The sequence below is a fragment of the Triticum aestivum genome, chromosome 3A, assembly GCF_018294505.1.
Source record: "Triticum aestivum cultivar Chinese Spring chromosome 3A, IWGSC CS RefSeq v2.1, whole genome shotgun sequence".
Lineage (NCBI taxonomy): Eukaryota > Viridiplantae > Streptophyta > Magnoliopsida > Poales > Poaceae > Triticum > Triticum aestivum.
The window spans coordinates 490,912,989-490,933,231 of NC_057800.1; positions in this window are offsets into that span (position 1 = coordinate 490,912,989).

Below are 20,243 nucleotides of genomic sequence, written 5' to 3' on the forward strand. Positions count from 1 at the left end.
TCTTCGTAGAATATGTGGGAACCAATATGAGCATCCAGGTTCCGCTATTGTTTATTGACCGGAGACGTGTCTCGGTCATGTCTACATAGTTCTCGAACCCGTAGGGTCCGCACGCTTAATGTTTTGATGACAGTTATATTATGAGTTTATATGTTTTGATGTACCGAAGGTTGTTCGGAGTCCCGGATGTGATCACGGACATGACGAGGAGTCTCAAAATGGTCGAGATATGAAGATTGATATATTGGAAGCCTATGTTTGGATATCGGAAGTGTTCCGGGGTGAAATTGGGATTTTACTGGAGTACCTGGAGGTTACCGGAACCCCCCGAGTACTTAATGGGCCTTAGTGGGCCTTGGAGGAAAGAGAGGAGAGGCGGCCAGGGCATGGGCCGCGCCCCCTCCCCCCTAGTCCGAATAGGACAAGGAGAGGGGGGCGGCGCCCCCCTTCCTTCTTCTCCTCCACCTCTTTCCCCTCTCTCTCCTAGTCCAACAAGGAAAAGGGGGGAGTCCTACTCCCGGTAGGAGTAGGACTCCTCCTAGCGCGCCCCTCTCTAGGCCGGCCGCACCCCCCTTGCTCCTTTATATACGGGGGCAGGGGGCACCCCATAGTCACAACAATTGATCGTTTGATCTTTTAGCCGTGTGCGGTGCCCCCCTCCACCATAGTCCACCTCGATAATACTGTAGCGGTGCTTAGGCGAAGCCCTGCGTCGGTAGAACATCATCATCGTCACCATGCCATCGTGCTGACGAAACTCTCCCTCAACACTCGGCTGGATTGGAGTTCGAGGGACGTCATTGGGCTGAACGTGTGCTGAACTTGAAGGTGTCGTACATTCGGTACTTGATCGGTCGGATCGTGAAGACGTACGACTACATCAACCGCGTTGTGCTAACGCTTCCGCTTTCGGTCTACGAGGGTACGTGGACAACATTCTCCCCTCTCGTTGCTATGCATCACCATGATCTTGCGTGTGCGTAGGAATTTTTTTGAAATTACTACATTTCCCAACATTCCCAACAACGACTTGCTTGAGACACAAAGGATTTGAGGATAATGTTGACGGACGAAAGCCTCTTGGATGATCAAGGTAATATATGGCTCGTCTAGAGGAAGAAGGAGATCAATGAACATAGGGAGTATGAGGCGGCAAGAGCGGCGATGTCAGCAACAAAGTAGGCGGCACAAATGGAGGCAGGGCAGGCGGCATAGATAGCCACGACAGAGGAGATGGCACGGATGGCGTCCAGCGACTGATCCGTCTGGCGATTGATCTGTATCGCTCGGACTTGAATTTCATTTTTGCCATGTCTGGATTATTAAACTATGATTTATTTTGCTTTGCTGGACTGTTGAATAGTGATGAATTTTTCTATATGATCAACGTGCATGGATTTGTATGGATTTGAGGGTTTGTGTTTGATGAGTGTGGCTGCCCGACGGTAAATATGAGGGGTCATCCGGGCACGTTTGCAGACGTTTAGGAGGCGGATTCTCCAAGTCCGGTTGTAGATGCTCTAAGGAGTAAAATATTTACAAGGAAATAGAGGGAGAAGGAAACAAAGGAAAATCACGTAACAATATTTGTTCTAACCAGTACATGTTCTAACCAATACCTATTGGGAGAGGGGTCTGTGGAATTGATCAGATAAATCCTCAACACATGCCATGGTTGTAAGTCTAACATTGTCATTAATTGCAAATGAGTGTAATTCAAGAAGTCTTTGAATAAAAGGTTGATCCTCCCAAGAATCATGCCATGCCAGAATGGTGTTTCCATTGCCTACCTTACATATGGCAGCATTTTTGAAAATATTCAAAAGCTTGGGATGTGTTTTCTATCAGTGAGAACCTTATATTTTTGCTAGAGGAAGATCAACAGAGTAATATACTTCTCAAACCATCTTGACCCATGGAAGATCTTCTCACCTGCATGCTATGAATGTGCCTTTTAAATAGATGGTTATGACAATTAAAGAATGGATAAGGTGTGTGGTAAGAGTTAATTAGGATTTAGTACCTGAAAATTGTACTTTGTGTCAAGGTGGTATAAATAAGTATGCACACTCTCATTTTTGGCATGGTTTAATATAAGAAAAATGGTACATTCTTTAGATTTTGTAGAAAAGTAGTTGGTAATGGTGAAACTACTAGATTCAAGGAGGACATTTGGGTCGGGGATATTGCTTTGTGTGATAAGTATAATATGCTATACAACCTCACTTTTTTAGCCAAAAAACAATAGGGAAGACCCCTAATATGCAATTTCATAATAAAATTATGGAAAATGTACAATGATGTGGAGTATCAAATATAAAAGTACAAGTTGTCAAGCTATTTTTGCATACCCTCTCCAAGGCTATATTTGTCTCTATGCTTCGTAAAGGAGAAATACTCTATAAACATCCTAAAAAAGTGATGAAGATGCAAAGAGGCTCCACCCTCAGTATGATATGAATTTTTTCATGTGGTTCCATCAAGGTTGTCATAATCGTGATTCTAAGCAATGGAAGGGTCGCAAATCGTATAATCTTAACTATTGAAACCGTAGAAACATATATTCTAGTAACTAAAATCATAGAATCATAGGGGTTAGTTTGGATCGTAAAGTCAAAGAATCATATAATAGAATCACAATTCTGACAACCTACCCATAAATCCTCACTTTTAGTTGGCTATGATTAGGCTTATAGGAGTTGTTGGGGAAGAGAGGGGGGTTGTAGAACTTTGGTATCTTGAAGGGTGCCCAAGATTCTTATAAGTGGTTACTCACAAAATCTGGCATTCATGTACAATATATGTGCCTAACTCTTAAGATTGTTCTTATTAATTGGCTACATACAAATATTTGTGTTGGTAGTATGCCTTTTAAAATTAAAGTGTTTCTATGGCTTGCTGCACATGGTAGAATTGTAACCAAAGATGTGCCCATTAGGAGAGGCTGGAAAAGTGAAGATAACAAAATGTTGCTTATGTGGTGAACTGGAAGACATAGATGATTTTTGTTTGTAAGTTAGACATGCATGTCTGGAGAGTGGTACAATGTACCACTGGCCTAACGATATGTCTAATTGTTTTTCTGATAAGTTCCTAGATTATGCGGTTCTCTAGTGAAGCTAGGGGATCGTTCTTGTAGGTGCTACTACACTAGTTTGGTCAATTGTGAAGACTAGGAATGCAACTTTTTTTGATTGTGTTTATCCATATGGCCCTACTAAGGTTATTTTCCAAGATTCACATTGAATTAATAGCTAGACTGGTATGAAGAAGAAGAAAAATCATGTACCACTAGTTTGACAACGAGGTGCTTCTTCTCAAAAAAGTGACATCTAAAATCTTCAGTAGAAGTATGGTTTGGGTGCCCATGCAAATAAGGATCACTGTTGGCTGATGGATAGAGCTGAGCTCCTTTTGAGTATGTCAAATTATGTACTCCATTGAATGGTTGTAGGCGGACTTGCAGTGTGTTGTTAATCCTTGTTGCGATTGTGTTCTATTGGGTTTAGCATGTTTGTTAGTTGTAGTTTCTTATGCCAGTAGATAAAACTAAGAGTGAAAGAGGCGTGAATGTGGCATGGAAGATAAAACTAAGAGGGCAAGAGGTGTGAGTGTGGCATGCTATGTTAATTTGGTTTCATGCAATAAAATCGGCAGTGTGAGCTCCTCAATTTGAAAAATAACAGTTTTAAGGATAAATCCATGTGCAAAAGGCTATTTCACCATTTCGCTAACTCTAATAACACTAAGTGAACATTTGGAGCACATAGTTGGGTACGTTAAGCCTATTTCTCGAAAAGGGGAATTTTAGTCAAGAACCAACAAGCACTTTTGTAAACAGAAACTGGCTGCAACACATATTACATTGATAGTGGACATATGATAACTAAGTACCTTTGTTTGAGACGAAATGACAATATTAATTAAATAAAGTCCGTACAACACATGGAAACAAATGGAAATGAACATGAGTAATAGACTCGCCCCTTGATCAAAACTGGAAAAATTATGGTACCCAAACTTCGATTGCCAAAAATTTGGAGGCTGGGACCTGACAAAAGACAAACTCGGAATTGCTATATTTTAGTCTTCAAATTTCATCTACCTTGTAGGACTCACTCGTTAGTGGGACATCATTTTTCTTCCTAAATGTCCTATCCATTCCCATCGTGAGATGGGGATTTTGTGAAGGTTCCTTCGCGCCACGATTTTTGTTGGATGGAGTGCGCTCCAAAATTTGGACCCGAAATGCCAAATATGGGGGTTGAGAAACCAAATATAGAGTATTTTTTATAATGCATGTTTTTCTATTTCTAGATTTTCTTTCTATATTATTTTCTTAATTTTAGATGTTTTTGTACTTTTTATTAATTTTTTAGACTTTTCTAATCTTAAAAAAAACAGCCCAACAGGCCGAAAAGCAACAGGCCGGCCTTTATAACTAGCGTGCCGGGCTGATCCCCATGGCTAGGCCTTGCGGGGGCCGTGCCGTGCCAGGCCCTTTTACAGCCCAGCCATGCCGGGCCGGCCCATGTGGCCAGGTTTGATACTTAGTATTTCCTTCAATCCATCTTACTCTTTTTGTCTAGATACATATGTATCTAACACTAAAACATGTATATATATATATATATATATATATATATATATATATATATATATATATATATATATATATATAGATAGATAGATAAATCTAAAGACACTAGTAACCTCGGGTGTTACTAACACCCAAAACACTGATAGTTTAAGTATTTGACTTAGATATACATCCATTCCACGCCGGCGGCTATAAGTTCTTTTTTTTTGGTGAGGTACCGGCGGCTATAAGGTAGATCATGTGACACTATCCGATCTGTTCACGCCCTAACTTATATCTTTCCGTTGCTGAAGACTGAAAGGTACGCCTTCACGACCGTGGACCAGTCGCATTCCCATTGGCTTTCGGGTTTCTCATTCTTTCGGAGCTCAAAAAATACGCACACGTGCAAGCGCCGAGCTGAGCACACCTGTTTTCTTGCGCGGATTTGCAACAAAATGCTGATCGCCATGCCCAGTCGCCGTCAGGACGTGATCTATCAATGCCCGGATTTTGGACGGATGTGAGTTGTCCACAATGCTACAGGTGGAGTAGGAGTACATGACTTTCCAAAGAGTGCCGATGCTGTACGTACAACTTGAATGATTTCAAGACACGTATTTGAACTGCACAGCGAGCCCCCGTCAGGGCGTCCGTATCTAAGGTTAGACGTCGCTATTGTCTATTGTCTATTGTTTGTAGGATGATGATCCTGAACTCCTTTTTGCATTGGTTTCTTGGCATCCAAGCCGAGCTTCATTGCTTGCCCTGCTGGTCAATATTCCACCTTTTTCAATTCTAATTCTGGGCTAAGCATCAGTTGGCCGGATTTTCCTATTGTTTTCATGCAGCCGTCTGCTTCTCCGCAGCTCCGGGCAACATCGGCAGATGCTTGGTCTCCAAGGCGCACGATTGGCTTCCAAGGCGCGCGGGGTCAACTCGATTAAGGCTGGTCACAATGGACAAGAACATAAGCTAGTAACTTCACACTTCCCTAGACTATGTTACTACCTCCATAGTGGGTAGGAACATCTATGTAGTGTCATGCAACGATGTATTTATTAGGTTATAGACTCATTGTTTCTTGGAGTGTGTGATGTTCCGGTAACTTAGCTAGTTACCACAAACACCTCTCTCTTCATTAAATACGTGCCACATAAGCAAAGTTGTATTGGAGTGTGTGATGTTACTCCTAAGTTCCTCCCCACTGTGACCAGCCTAACGAACAACGACCGAACTGCAGGAGTGTCCCCATCCATCGACTTTACTACTATCGTTGCCCTTGTCCCCATGATTTTTTTTAGTAGTACTACTGAATTGATACACAAGATCAGGAAAACTGTTGCCTTGTCAAGGCCGATGCAGATATATTCCAAACGTTCCGCTCTCGACTTGATCTCGCTCACGGTACCCAAACAGATCGCCGCGATCGTCCTCACGCTCCGCCATCTCCCATCCCAAGCACAGTAGCACCTGTTTTTGATATTGTTGATTATTGAATCAATCGTACGGTCTGCCGCGATTTGTTGCAGCAGTCCGAATCCTGTGATTTGACCTCGGCAATGATTTGCGCTGATTAGTACCATTTTTTCAATTAGCGCGATCGATAGCAGCCAGCGGGGGATCATCGTTCAGTTTCGTCACGGCGATCTTCTAGAAGGAGGTGTAGCTCAGCCAGCTAGCTGGGTGTGCTCTCTTCATGTGGGAGCGGTTACTTGTTGGTGGTTGGAATCTCCTTTTTGTTAGCAGTTGGGAACACGCACGCACGTCACATGCCACACAAGTCGCGTTCGAGCTCACAGCTCACAGCTCGAGTAATTTATTACTCCCTCCGTTTTCAGAATGTTTTGAATATTTCAATACGATGAAAAACATACGGATTAAAATAAGTGAACGAACACACTAAAATGCGTCTATATAAATCTGAATCACAAAAAAGCTGAGACATATTCATAACAGTGGACGAAGGGCGTATAGGATATCTGTACTATGTGAGTACTGAAAAGATATTACTCGCTTCGTTCACAAATATAAGATTTTCTAAAAAAACAAATATATATAGACACATTTCAATATATTTGTTCTCTTATTTTAGTTCGTATGGAGTACGTATTAAAACATCTTATATTTGTGAGTGAAGGGAGTATATAGTACTAAAAAGTGAAACAAATCACAGTAAATACGCATACTTTCACTTCGTGTATGTTGTGAATGGAGGGACCATGCTATTATTCATTTTCGCACTTTTTTGCTTTCTTTGGCGGGCATTTTCCAATCCCAACTACTAACAAGAAAATACTCACTTCGTCACTATTATAAGATGTCGTAACATTTTCTGTGTTTATTCACAATTTTATTCTATAAATAGTTCATATTAAAAAAATCCACAGCACCACCAGGCAGCAAGCCTGGTAAGCTATCTCAAAAAAAAGCATAGTATCTAAATCTTGGAAGAAAGGGCAAGCCGCATGCATAGGAAACAAACGGACAATATACATTTTATTTGTTTTTTAGCATACTTGTAGAAAAACACGCAGCAAAGAAAAGGAAACACGCAAACGTGTAGGAAATGGGCCGGGCGCATATACAAAGTATGAAGGGTACGCAGGATGCGGCTTTTCCCCCAAGTTGACCCTAGGCAAGAGGAAAGGTGAAATCACTAATTAAGGGTTAACCCTTGCAATGGTCGCTCACACCTTTTCGGGCACTGACGTGTGGCATAGCACTAACAGGTGGCATATTGCACGCACACCACTTATCGCAATCTGTGAGTTTTTCACATGTATTCATTTATTCAAACATTTTATCTCTTCAATCGTGTGTCCAAATCTCGAACCATTTTGTTGTTGGATTTGTCATGCCCAGATCTTCGACCAATGGTAACAGTTTTCGATGAATTCTTTTATGAAAAAGGGAAATTATCTGAAGGAAAAAACTAGAGACAGAAGCGAGGTTTTTCCCTCACTTTTCTCGCTTTTTGAGAAGCAAATCCATGCTTCTCATGAAGGAAAATCTGTACGTCTCGTGGAAGCAAAAAAACACATCTTTTTTTCTTTCTGAGGCAAAGTTGTATTTTTGGCAGAAGCAAATCTGTGCCTCCAAGAAAAGAAAATATATGCTTCTCGTGAAATAAAAACAAAACACATTGTTTTTTTCCTTTTTCCTAGAGGCACGCGTATGCTTCTCGTGGAAAAAAAGAATGCATCTTTTTCTTTCCGAAGATGCACCATTGTGCTTCTCACGGAAGCAAATCTATGCTTCTCGTGGAAGCTCATTTCTTGCGCAAATAAAAATCTGAATTCTTTCTCTCCAAAACCTAGGAAAAATCAGGCAAAAATCAGAAAGTCAAAAAATACCCATCTAAACTCAAAAATGAGTATCCAAAAATAAAGAAGACAAAAATCCTGAGGGAGCACCCATCACGCGGCATGTGGTGGCGGCTATACCCCTTAATTAGTTGCTCTCGAGGAAATGTGAAGTGTGGGGGCTATATCTCGCTTATTGTGAGATTATGCACGTACGCCTCTGGCGTTCACCTATCTGGGCCAGCCGAACAAGGGTTAAGCAATAACCATTTCTTCACAGCAAGTGCCTTCATGGCACAGTTTTTCCGGTTGTTTGTTTCTCCTGGTTTATTTTCATTTTCATTTTTTATATTTATTTTATTTAGTTATCTTTGTTTTTTCCTTTTTTTCCCAGGCTCTATGGGTTTTCATATTGCTGTTTCTATGTACTTTTTAATAGGTTTTCACTTTCTTTGTTCTTGTTCTTTTTACCTTTTCTTATATAATATTCTCAACTTTCTGCAATACATATTGTACATTTTTATACACCTGTAACAATTATTTGATGCGTTGAACATTTTTCAAATACATGAAGAATGTTTTTTAACTATAAGTCTGACTAATATTCTTAATAATTATTAATAGATTTCAATACACGTTGAACATTTTTCAAATACAAGATTATATTTTCTTAATTCTTTATAATAATTGTTAAACATTTTCAAATACACATTGAAATTTTTTCAGAATAGTATGAAACCTATTTTTTTATTAAGTGAACATTTGTTTTACATTAGATTATTTTTTTCTTAAATAATATCATGCACATTTTTGAAAAGGTATGAAACATGTTTTTACACTATACTAGCGATGTGCCCGTGCGTTGCAATGGATCCAAAGTAGAATAATACTTGTTCACAAACTTGAAAGAAATTACTCTAGTTTTGATATACATATATCACTAAAAATATATTATGTTTCACTTAAAATATATTCCTTGGGTTGTTTTGATGAGACGGGGGAGGGATGAGATTGGTTTCAAGATAATAAGGGATTTTATGTGAATTGGAGCAGAGAAGTGAGCTATTGTTGCAAAAAGGCCACAACTTATCTCACAGTCTTTAGATGCAAATCTAATGGTCAGAAATGACGGATGGCAGGCACATCATCATCACCAACTGAGTCTTTTATAGGAGTAGAGATAAACATTTTCTAAAAATGCAATGGACAATTTTTTAAACGAGTGAACATCATTTAAATTGCAGAAACTTTTTTTAAATGGTACAAAATTTTGTACAAACTTATGTGAACATTCCTTTTACATGCCATAAATATATTTCTAAAATGTCCTGAAATTATTTCAAGCATGGTAACATTTTTAAAATGTTGCCCTTATTTTATTGAATGATATACAAACTTTTTTTCAAAATGGAAATAACAAAAAATACAATGCATGGACATTTTTAAATGCATGCTAACCATCTTTAAAAATTTACCTATTGTTATCTTTGAAGTATATATTTAGAATATTTCAAAATATATATTGAATTTAAAATGAAATAAAAATAACTAGCCACCTAACAGACAAACATATGAAGGAGTGTGCTCCTAGGACAGCCGAACACTCGCGCCATGAGGGCTATGGGAGCGTTTGGTTACATTTGCTTAGTAAGCAAATTGCTCAGCCAGCCCAGCTAGCCAGCTTTCGCTTTGCCAACCTTTCCTGGTCAAATGCTTTGGTTTTTTTCTTACCAGCCTTGCCCCGTGAAAACCATTGTCATGAGTGGATCGTCGATTTTTCGGCGTGCGAAGTTTCCGGTTGAAAGCGAGCCGATTTGGCTCTCCTGAGCTAGCAAGGTTTTTCTAGCCCACCCAAGCTAGTTGTCCCACAAAAGCTAAGATAATTTAACAATTCCAAACACTTAACCTTGCCCCCAGCAAGGCTGTAACTATTCTTACTACGGATCCAAACGCTCCCTATATCTTCCAACCTCTCACCTCTAGCGTCCACACATGTGGGGCAGTTCAGCAAGGGTGCAACAAGTAACGGTATTCTTTTATGGGATATGCCTTCACACACAATGTATTTCCTGTCTTTCCAGGTGTTTTGTTGTTCCGATTTACTTACTGTTTTTCTTTTCATTTTACTCTGATTCTTATATTCTATTTTTCTCTACCGTTTTCATTGCTTTCCTTTTTCTTTTTGTCCTTTCTGGGTTTTTTTGTGCTTTTCCATATATGTAACCTTTTTTAATACAAGTGCTATATTTTTTCTGTATATACGTGGAACATTTTTTTATACACTTTCAACATTTTCAAAAATATGACAAACATTTTTCTAACCAAAATGGTAACCGGCAAACTTTAGTTGGGAATGGAGTGGTAAGCGATTTTTTTTGCAACTTTACCTTGTAGGAGATGGCAAATTCGGCCCTTTCTGTATCAATTTTTTTCCTTCTTTCTAGAAATCTCTGTGCGTTTCAAAATAAATTACCACCCTATACAACTTGTCATATAAAATGTTCGCAATTGCCATCCCCTCCAAGCAAGCGTTCGATAGCTGCATGTTCCAACCTTTTTTTAACACATGTTAAATATTTTCCAAATACACATTAAAAAATAATGGTAGGAAAAATATTTTTTTGAGTCGAACATTTTTTATTTTGAGAACCTGATTTTACATTTCCTAAATAATTTTACAATTTCATGAACATATTTTTGGAAACATCTGTACTTCTTTACAATGTCATGTACATTTGTTTGAATTGTATGAAACATTTTCTAAAAATTACTTGAATATTATTTCAATGCATCTTAACATATATTTAAGTCACAAACAAGTATTGGAGCATTTTTTAATGGTATGAATTATTATTTTTACATTGTATCAACATTTTTTAATTATTTCAGATATATTTATTTAAAACACGTGGAACACTTTTAAAATTTAATATAAAAAACAATGGTACGACTGTTTGATAAAATTCTCGAATAAATTTATTATACCGCGTGAACATTTTTTGAACGAGCGATGAACACTTTCCAAATCTAAGTAATTATGTGTGTGTGTGTGTGTGCGCGCGCGCGCACGTCCGTGCGAATGAATGAATAAACGAAAGAAAGATGATGTTGTGCCAGTCCAGTAGGGCGTTCCTTGAAGTGATGCGGCGATAGGACTCGCAACAGGCAAAGACTATATTTATGTTAGAGCGAGTATAACGTGTGTAGCTACTGGGCCGGCCCATTTTTCATCTTGTTTTCGTTCGCTGGGTTTTCATGTACATAATGTACTTTTTTATTTTAATATATGGTTCTGAAAACTGTTTTGAATATATGGTCAAAATTTCTCAAATACACATCAATCATTTTTTTCAATGGCCAAAAACATATTTTTGAAACTACTCAACATTGTTTTACCATTGTATATATATTTTGAGATATTTCACCTACATTTTTTGAAAATACTTGAATATTTTCTATAAAACGTCAAACACATTCTTTTAATGGAAATAAACGTTTTTATCCTACGCAATTTTTTTTTTAAATTTTACAAACATTTTTTGTGTACACATTGAACATTTTCCAAATACATAATTAACATTTTTTCAAGCATATATTTTGAATTCAGCCTTTTTTCATACACATTCTACATTTAGCCAATACACCAGGATCATTTTATAGATATACGTTTAACATTTTTAAATACAACATTAACATTAATGAAAACTTATACTATTTTATGCCTACTTTTTTCATACCCATTGTACATTTTTTCAAACATCAGCAACATATTTTGGATATATGTTTAATCTTTTTCAAATACATGATTAAAATTTTATTAAAACATATAGATTTTTATGTCTACTTTTTTTCCATACACATTGTACATATACATCATAAATATTTTTATATACATGTTAAACATTTTTTAAAACATGACTAACACTTTTTCATATATAGGTTTTGATGTATTTTTTCCATACACATTATATTTTTCTATGCACTAAAAACATTTTCAATTAATAAACTTTTTAAACTTTGTATGTAAAGGGAATTTTTAATAGATATATTATGATTATTTTGAAATATAAGCAAAAGTAAAAAAAGTTAAAGCAAAACACGAAAGATAAAATATACAAAATGGATTCTTTTCTTAGGGGGGGGGGGGTGAAAAACTAGATGAAAAAAGAGCGTGGAAGGCAAGCTAACCTGGGGTGTTAAACACGAAGGTGTTAAACATATGATTTGGGAACTGCTCGACACCCTTAACCTGGGGTGTGGCTATCTCATTATATAGAGGTACCCAAGGGGTACAATACAATGTTACAATACAGATATACAGAGGCTACGTATATACAGTTTAACACTCTTTCTCAATCTTAACTATGTCCTGAAGTACAAAGCAAGTTAAGATTGCGCCTACAGCCTACAAACTGTGGTTGTGGAAGAGGTTTCGTGAAGATGTCAGCAAGTTGATCCTTTGACGAGATGAACTTGATACAGAGTAGCTTCTGTGCAACACGTTCCCGAACAAAGTGATAATCCACCTCAATGTGTTTTGTCCTAGCATGAAACACCGGGTTAGAAGAAAGATATGTCGCACCAATGTTGTCACACCACAGGACCGGAGGACGAGCTTGAGGAACACACAACTCTTTCAACAGAGACTGTACCCATATGATCTCAGCAGTTGCATCAGCAACAGCTTTGTACTCAGCCTCAGTACTAATGTGAGACACAGTTGCTTGCTTGCGAGCATTCCAAGCGATCAAGTTAGGACCCAGAAATACTGCATAGCCCCTCGTGGATCGCCTGTCATCCGGACTACCAGCCCAATCTGCATCAGAGAAAGCCGAGAGCTCATACGACGGTGCAGACTGAAGAAGCAAACCATAAGAGGCATTAAGACTGACATAGCGCAAAATACGCTTCATAGCTGACCAGTGAGACGTCCTCGGTGCATGCAAAAACTGACAGACACGGTTGACTGCATAGGAGATATCAGGCCTGGTAATAGTAAGGTATTGCAGACCACCAACGATACTGCGATACTCAGTAGCATCATCAGACGAGAGAGGGTCATCATCAAGAGCAGACAACCGATCAATGGCAGACATCGGAGTGTTAACATGTTTGCATGTGAGCATTCCAGCACGACGCAACAAGTCCAAGGCGTACTTTTTCTGAGTGAGAGGTAAACCAGCAGAGGACCGTAAAACCTCAAGACCAAGAAAAAAATGAAGAGCACCTAAATCCTTGACAGCAAAATCATCACGGAGGGCAATCACAAGGCGAGCAGCAGCAGTAGCGGAGGAACTGATGAGAATGATATCATCAATATAAACCAAAAGATACATCATAACCTCAGGGCGCTGGAGGAGAAACAGTGACGTATCAGCAGTGGAAGGAGTAAACCCAAGAGCCTGAAGAACAGATCCAAGGCGAGCATGCCATGCACGAGGAGCCTGTTTGAGCCCATACAATGCCTTAACCAGACGACAGAGATGGTGAGGTCGTGTCGGATCAACAAAACCAGGTGGCTGACGCATATAAACCTCCTCCTCCAGAATGCCATGCAGAAAAGCGTTCTGCATATCAAGCTGACGAAGGAACCATCCGCGAGTAACCGCAAGAGACAGTAGTAATCGAATGGTAGTAGGCTTGATGACGGGACTGAAAGTGTCTTCATAATCAAGACCATACCTCTGTTTGAATCCCTTTGCAACTAACCGTGCCTTGTAGCGTTCAATGGAGCCATCAGCATGTCTCTTGACTTTGAAAACCCACTTGGAATCAATGATGTTGACACCAGACACTAGAGGAACAAGACGCCAAGTATCATTCTGTTGGAGGGCCTGAAACTCTTGTTCCATTGTAGCACACCAATGAGGAATACTCAGTGCAGCCTGAAAGTGACGAGGCTCTGCAGTGGGATCGCCAGCAATGTGAGCCATGCACGCAGCAAGCCACGCAACCGTTCCATCCGTCCGCTTCTTTGGACGAAAGACACCAGACTGGCTCCGTGTGCGAGGACGAAGAGCGACAGCAGGTTCAACTGGCAAAGTCGGTGCAGCAGAGGATGTTGACGAGGCCAGCACCGAGTCGGACGAGTCAGGCACGGTAGTGACCGAGGCAGGGCTGGTCGGCGACCCTAGTGCAGAGGCGGACCGTGCCGGAGCAGGTGACGGGGCCTCTGGGCTGGCGGCAGCAGCAGCCGGCCCGGGCGAGAGACCCGCCAGTGGCCCGGGCGAGCCATGCGAGGCTGGCGCTGGTGAGGCCTGCGCGCCGGGCGAAGCGGGCGCTGGCGAGGCCACTGGTGCTAACGAGGTAAGCGAGCCAGGCGAGGATGGCGCTGGCGAGCCCAGCGCCCGTGGGGCCAGCGTGGAGCCAGGCTGACCCGGCGCCCGCGAAGCAGGCGAGACGGTGACGGGTTGGCGGGTGCCGCCCGTCATGCATGGCACATGCATGTCCCGACCAGGGAGCTCATCGGTGACCTGTTCATCAAGTAGCTCGAGTCGGGCACCGCGTCCAATACCTGCAGCATGATTAGGGAGCAACGAAGGGGCATATGCAACATCCATAAATTGATCAGGCGTAGGTGTGGACACAGGCACCGGTGGTGTAGAAGTGGTAGGGTTAGTCGGAAGTGCACGAAAAGGGAAAACATTTTCATCAAATACTACGTCACGAGAGATGTAGACACGGTTGGTAGGAACACGCAAGCACTTGTACCCTTTGTGAAGAGAACTATACCCGAGAAAAACACACTTCTTAGACTGAAACTCTAGCTTGCGTTTGTTATAAGGACGCAAGTGAGGCCAACATGCACAACCGAACACTTTGAAAAAAGTGTAGTCTGGAGTCTCATTAAGAAGAAGTTCAAGAGGGGTTTGCATTTTCAGAAGTCTTGAGGAAAGCCTGTTTATGAGAAAACAAGCTGTGGAGAAGGCATCACTCCAGAACCGAAACGGGACGGAGGCATGAGCGAGCAAGGTTAGACCAGTTTCAACAAGATGGCGATGCTTACGCTTGGCAGTACCATTCTGCTGATGTGTATGAGGACATGACACGCGGTGCGAAATCCCAAGTTTGTTAAAAAACGAGTTGAGGTTGTGGTATTCACCCCCCCAGTCGGATTGGACATGGATGATTTTCTGCTTAAGAAGACGCTCAACGTGTGCTTGAAACTGAATGAAGACATCGAACACATTAGACTTACGTTTAATAAGATATAACCAAGTAAAACGGCTGTAAGCATCAATGAAACTGACATAATAATTGTGACCACTAACGGATGTCTGGGCGTGACCCCATACATCAGAGAAAACAAGCTCAAGAGGATGTTTCACAACACGACTAGACTCTGAAAAAGCAAGTTGATGACTCTTGCCCAGCTGACAGGAATCACAAATAGTTTCAGCAGTTTTATTGGACACAACTGGAAGATCATGACGATGCAAAACATGTCGAACTATGGGAGCCGCCGGGTGACCAAGGCGTGCATGCCAGTGTGTAGACGACACACGAACACCACTGAACACCTGAGGAGAGGACGGCATGGAAGGTGGACATGGCGCATCAAGTGCATACATGCCATGGCGAAGACAACCGCTAAGCAGAACGGCCCTCGTGTCCCGATCCTTAATAAAGAAACGAGAAGGGTGAAACTCAGCAAGGACATTATTATCACGAGTAAGTTGAGGAATAGACAATAGACTACGCGTAGTAGAAGGAACACGAAGGACATTAGAGAGATGTAATGTGCGAAAATTGTGTGCAAGAAGAGAGGCCTGACCAACATAGGAGATGCGCATACCTGCTCCACTGGCGGTGTGCACCTGATCATGACCACGATATGGCTCCTGAGTGGAGAGCTTACCCATCTCATCGGTGAGGTGGTTGGTAGCTCCAGTGTCCATGTACCATGTAGGATCAACGGAGTAAGACGGAGTACGGCCATGATCATTGTAACACCCTCGATGCGACTATATCTCCCACGTGTCGAGGCACGACTTAGAGGCATAATCGCATTGAAGGCATATGTCGCAAGTTAGGCAATCTTCACAACATCCCATGTAATATAGATATAATAAAAGGGGAGATAACATAGTTGGCTTACACTCGCCACGTCAATCAAGTACATAAATAACATTACGTCATCCAAACACTCATGGCCCGACTACGGCGCCAAAATAAAAGAGAACCCAACATGCGACACGGTCCCAATCACCCCAACTGGGCACCACTACTGATCATCAGGAAAGGAGACATAGTAACATTGAGAGTCTTCGTCGAACTCCCACTTGAGCTCGAGCGCGTCTCCTGGAGCAGAATCATCAGGCCCTGCATCTGGTGTAATAGTAATCTGTGAGCCACAGGGACTCAGCAATCTCGCACCCTCGCGATCAAGACTATTTAAGCTTATAGGTAAGGCAAGGTAAAATATGTGGAGCTACAGCAAGCGACTAGCAAATATGGTGGCTAACTTATTCGCAAAAGAGAGCGAGAAGAGGAGGCAAAGCGCGAGCGAGAAACTAGAGAACAACCTGCGCAAGCATTACTCCAACACCGTGTCCACTTCCCGGACTCCGCCGAGAAGAGGCCATCACGGTAACACACTCAGTTGATTCATTTTAATTAAGTTAAGGTTAAAGTTATCTACAACCGGACATTAAAAAATTCCCATCTGCCCATAACCACGGGCACGGCTTTCGAAAGTTCAAATCCCTGCAGGGAGTCCCAACTTAGCCCATGACAAGCTCTCACGGTCAACGAAGGAATAGACCTCCTCCCGAGACGTTCCGATCAGACTCGGTATCTCGGTTCTTCAAGACAACTCCGACAATGGTAAAACAAGTCCAGCAACACCACCCGCTGTGCCGACAAATCCCGATAGGAGCTACACATATCTCGTTCTCAGGGCACACCGGATAAGCTAAGCGTACGGGAGCCAACGTAACCCAAGTTGCCAAGGAACGGCCCCGCACGGTGCTCTAGGTTGGACCAACAATCAGAGGAGCACTGGCCCAGGGGGGGTTTAAAATAAGATGACCCTTGAGTCCGCGAAACCCAAGGGAAAAGGCTAGGTGGCAAATGGTAAAACCAAGGTTGGGCATTGCTGGAGGAGTTTTATTCAAAACAGACTGTCAAGGGGTTCCCATTATAACCTAACCGCGTAAGGAACGCAAAATCCGGGAACATAACACCAATATGACAGAAACTAGGGCGGCAAGAGTGGAACAAAACACTAGGCGAGAGGCCAAGCCTTCCACCCTTTACCAAGTGTATAGATGCATTAAGATAACAAGATAATATAATGATATCCCAACAAGTAAATAAATGTTCCAACAAGGAACGGCCTCCAATCTTCACCTGCAACTAGCAACGCTATAAGAGGGGCTGAGCAAAGCGGTAACATAGCCAATCAACGGTTTGCTAGGACATGGTGGGTTAGAGGTTTAACATGGCAATTTGGGAGGCTTAAAAGCAAGTGTTAGGCATCATAGCATTGGCATAGCAAAAGAGTGAGCAATCTAGCATAGCAAAGATAGTAGTGATTTCGAGGGTATGATCATCTTGCCTGCACAGTTGTCAGAGTTGACTGGATCCTCGAAAGCAAACTCAACGGGCTCCTCGTTAGCGAACTCGTCTCCCGGCTCTACCCAAATAAGACAAACAAGCAACAAGGACACAATCAACCACGTGTAATGATCAATCAATATGATGCAATGATGATATGCTATGCGGGATGCGATGCGGGATGCATATGCAAGATATGACAGGAAATGCAAGAACCTGGCCTCAACTTGGGAATCCAAATGTGCCACTGGAAAGATGAGATGAAATCTCTTGAAAACGATATAAAGAACGCCGGAATCGGAGTTACGGTTTGGAAATGGCAAGCGATTCAAATATGACACCGGTCTGCGATTTACAGCAAGTAGCCTTCTAAATGCAATGAGATGAACATGCTACAGCACTCAAACATGACAACAAAATACATGGCAGGGATGCATTCAAGATGCTTAACAAAAGTCTAGCACTGAGCTACGGCCAATTCATCCATTAACAGGTTCAAACAAGCATGGCAAAAAATGCATATGGCAAACAGATCTTAGACTTAGTGAAATTAACACTTGTCTGGAATTTCAGATCAGATAGCACTCTTCGGAGCAACAAAACTATATGCTACAGGACCTGAACATGGTAAAGTAAAGCATGGCATGGAGCTATTCAAAGATCTTAACAAAAGTCCCTTAGTGACCTTGAGCCAAAAGGGATCAGAAAATACAATTGCAAGCATGTGAACATGGCAAAAACATAATCAGTTTTCAGACTTAGTGAAAACTGGAACACGCTGAAACATATCTCAAGTAGGCATGTTTACGAGCTCGATGCACTCACCATGGTGCAAGTCATGATAAAATAAGTATACATCCATCAAGAATACACAAAATGCAAGCTAGACATGTCAAGAACAATAGCATAGCATGCACGGATCAACTACAACATCATTGGCAAAATTGCAAACAAGTTGACAATCTGCCCAGATTCACGAAGTAGCAAAAGTAGAGCTCGATTGACTCAAGCTAGGGTGCTCCATAATTGCAAACAAAGACATGGATGGATAGAGCATTACAAGATTAACAAAACATCCTTACTGATCATCCTCAAAAGAGGCACGGATCACTAGGAAACAACATGAACATATGGCCATATGAGATAAACAGCTCAAGGACTTGGTGGAAATGCTAAGTCCCTGAAATCAGAATTACCAAGTGCACCACTTTGCAAGCTTGTGCTAGTCACCACACACATCACCAAAATACATGGGTTGCACCTCTGGAAAGATGGCAAAACCCTTAAAAAAACCATATGTAGAGCTCATGGGCATAGCATGCACACAAAAATCATGGCAAAAATGACAAAAAGCTAAATGAAGTAGCAGATCTGACAATTATCTCAAGTAGCCCTCTTCTAACAGCATTTCGGGCATCAATATGAGCTCAAATGAAAATGATGCAATGGAATGAAATGATGTACTCTCTGAGATGAACATTTTGATATGCTATATGCATGAATCGGAGCTACGAATGCAAAGTTACGAGGCCAAGAACAAAGGCACTTGGGCTAGGAAAATCCGGGGACTTAGTGAAAAAATCAACCTCTCTCAGATCTAGGGTTTGCACGGAATCCGAGGCGCGGTCGGGGCACTGTTCACCGGAGTTCGCCGGCCAGAGTTGGGGAAGCCGGAGCTGGGGCGCCGGCGACGAGGCGCGGCCCGAGGAGGCGCGGCCGGGCGCGGGACGGAGGGGCGGCGAGGGGCGCGGGCCCGGGCGGCGATGGTGGCCGCGGGAGGCGGTGCGGCGGCGACGAGCATGACGGGGAGCGGCCGGCGGCGGCGAGCGGCGTGGAGGCGGCGGCTGGCTTCGGCCGGGCGGGGTCGGGCGGCCGCCGCGCGAGGAGGCGGGTGGCGGCGGCTGGGCCCGTGGGGGCCGGGGACGGGCCCGAGCGGGCCGCGCGCGGCTGAGGCGGCGAAGTGGTCCGGGGGCGCCACGTGGCAGCTCCCGGTTGGCGGCGGCGGAAGCGTCCGGCCTGGACGGACGTGTCTGGCCGGCGCGGAGGCGATTTTTAGGGTTTGAGGACGAGGGGGGATCCGGATTTTCGGGGAGAGGCCTATTTATAGGCATAGAGGGAGCTAGGAGAGTCCAAATGAGGTGCGGTTTTCGGCCACGCGATCGTGATCGAACGATCTAGATGATGGAGAGGGTTTAGGTGGGTTTTGGGCCAAATTGGAGGGGTGTTGGGCTGCAACACACACGAGGCCTTTACGGTCCATCGGTTAACCGTTGGAGTATCAAACAAAGTCCAAATGATACGAAACTTGACAGGCGGTCTACCGGTAGTAAACCAAGGCCGCTTGGCAAGTCTCGATCCAATCCGGAAATGTTTAATCTCCACACACGAAAGAAAGCTAGAAATGACCATCGGAGGAGAATGAAGCGTCGGAATGCAAAACGGACAACGGGGAAAATGCTCGAATGCATGAGACGAACACGTATGCAAATGCAATGCACATAATGACATGATATGAGATGCATGACAACGATAACAACAAACGGATACGAAAACCCGAACCCGAGGAAATAAAATAACTTAACGCCGAAACGACAAGAGTTGGAGTACAAATTGGGAAAGTTACATCCGGGGTGTTACAATCATGACTCGTCACGGCAGCGGCGGCTTGCTTGTCGTTCCCTTTGCCGTTGTTGCCGAGGCCCAGAAAATCTTGTTTGTAGCGACGATGGCAGCGAGAGGCAATGTGGCGCTCAAGACCACACAACTGGCAGGCCTGTTGGGCACCACAAGAAGAACAACAC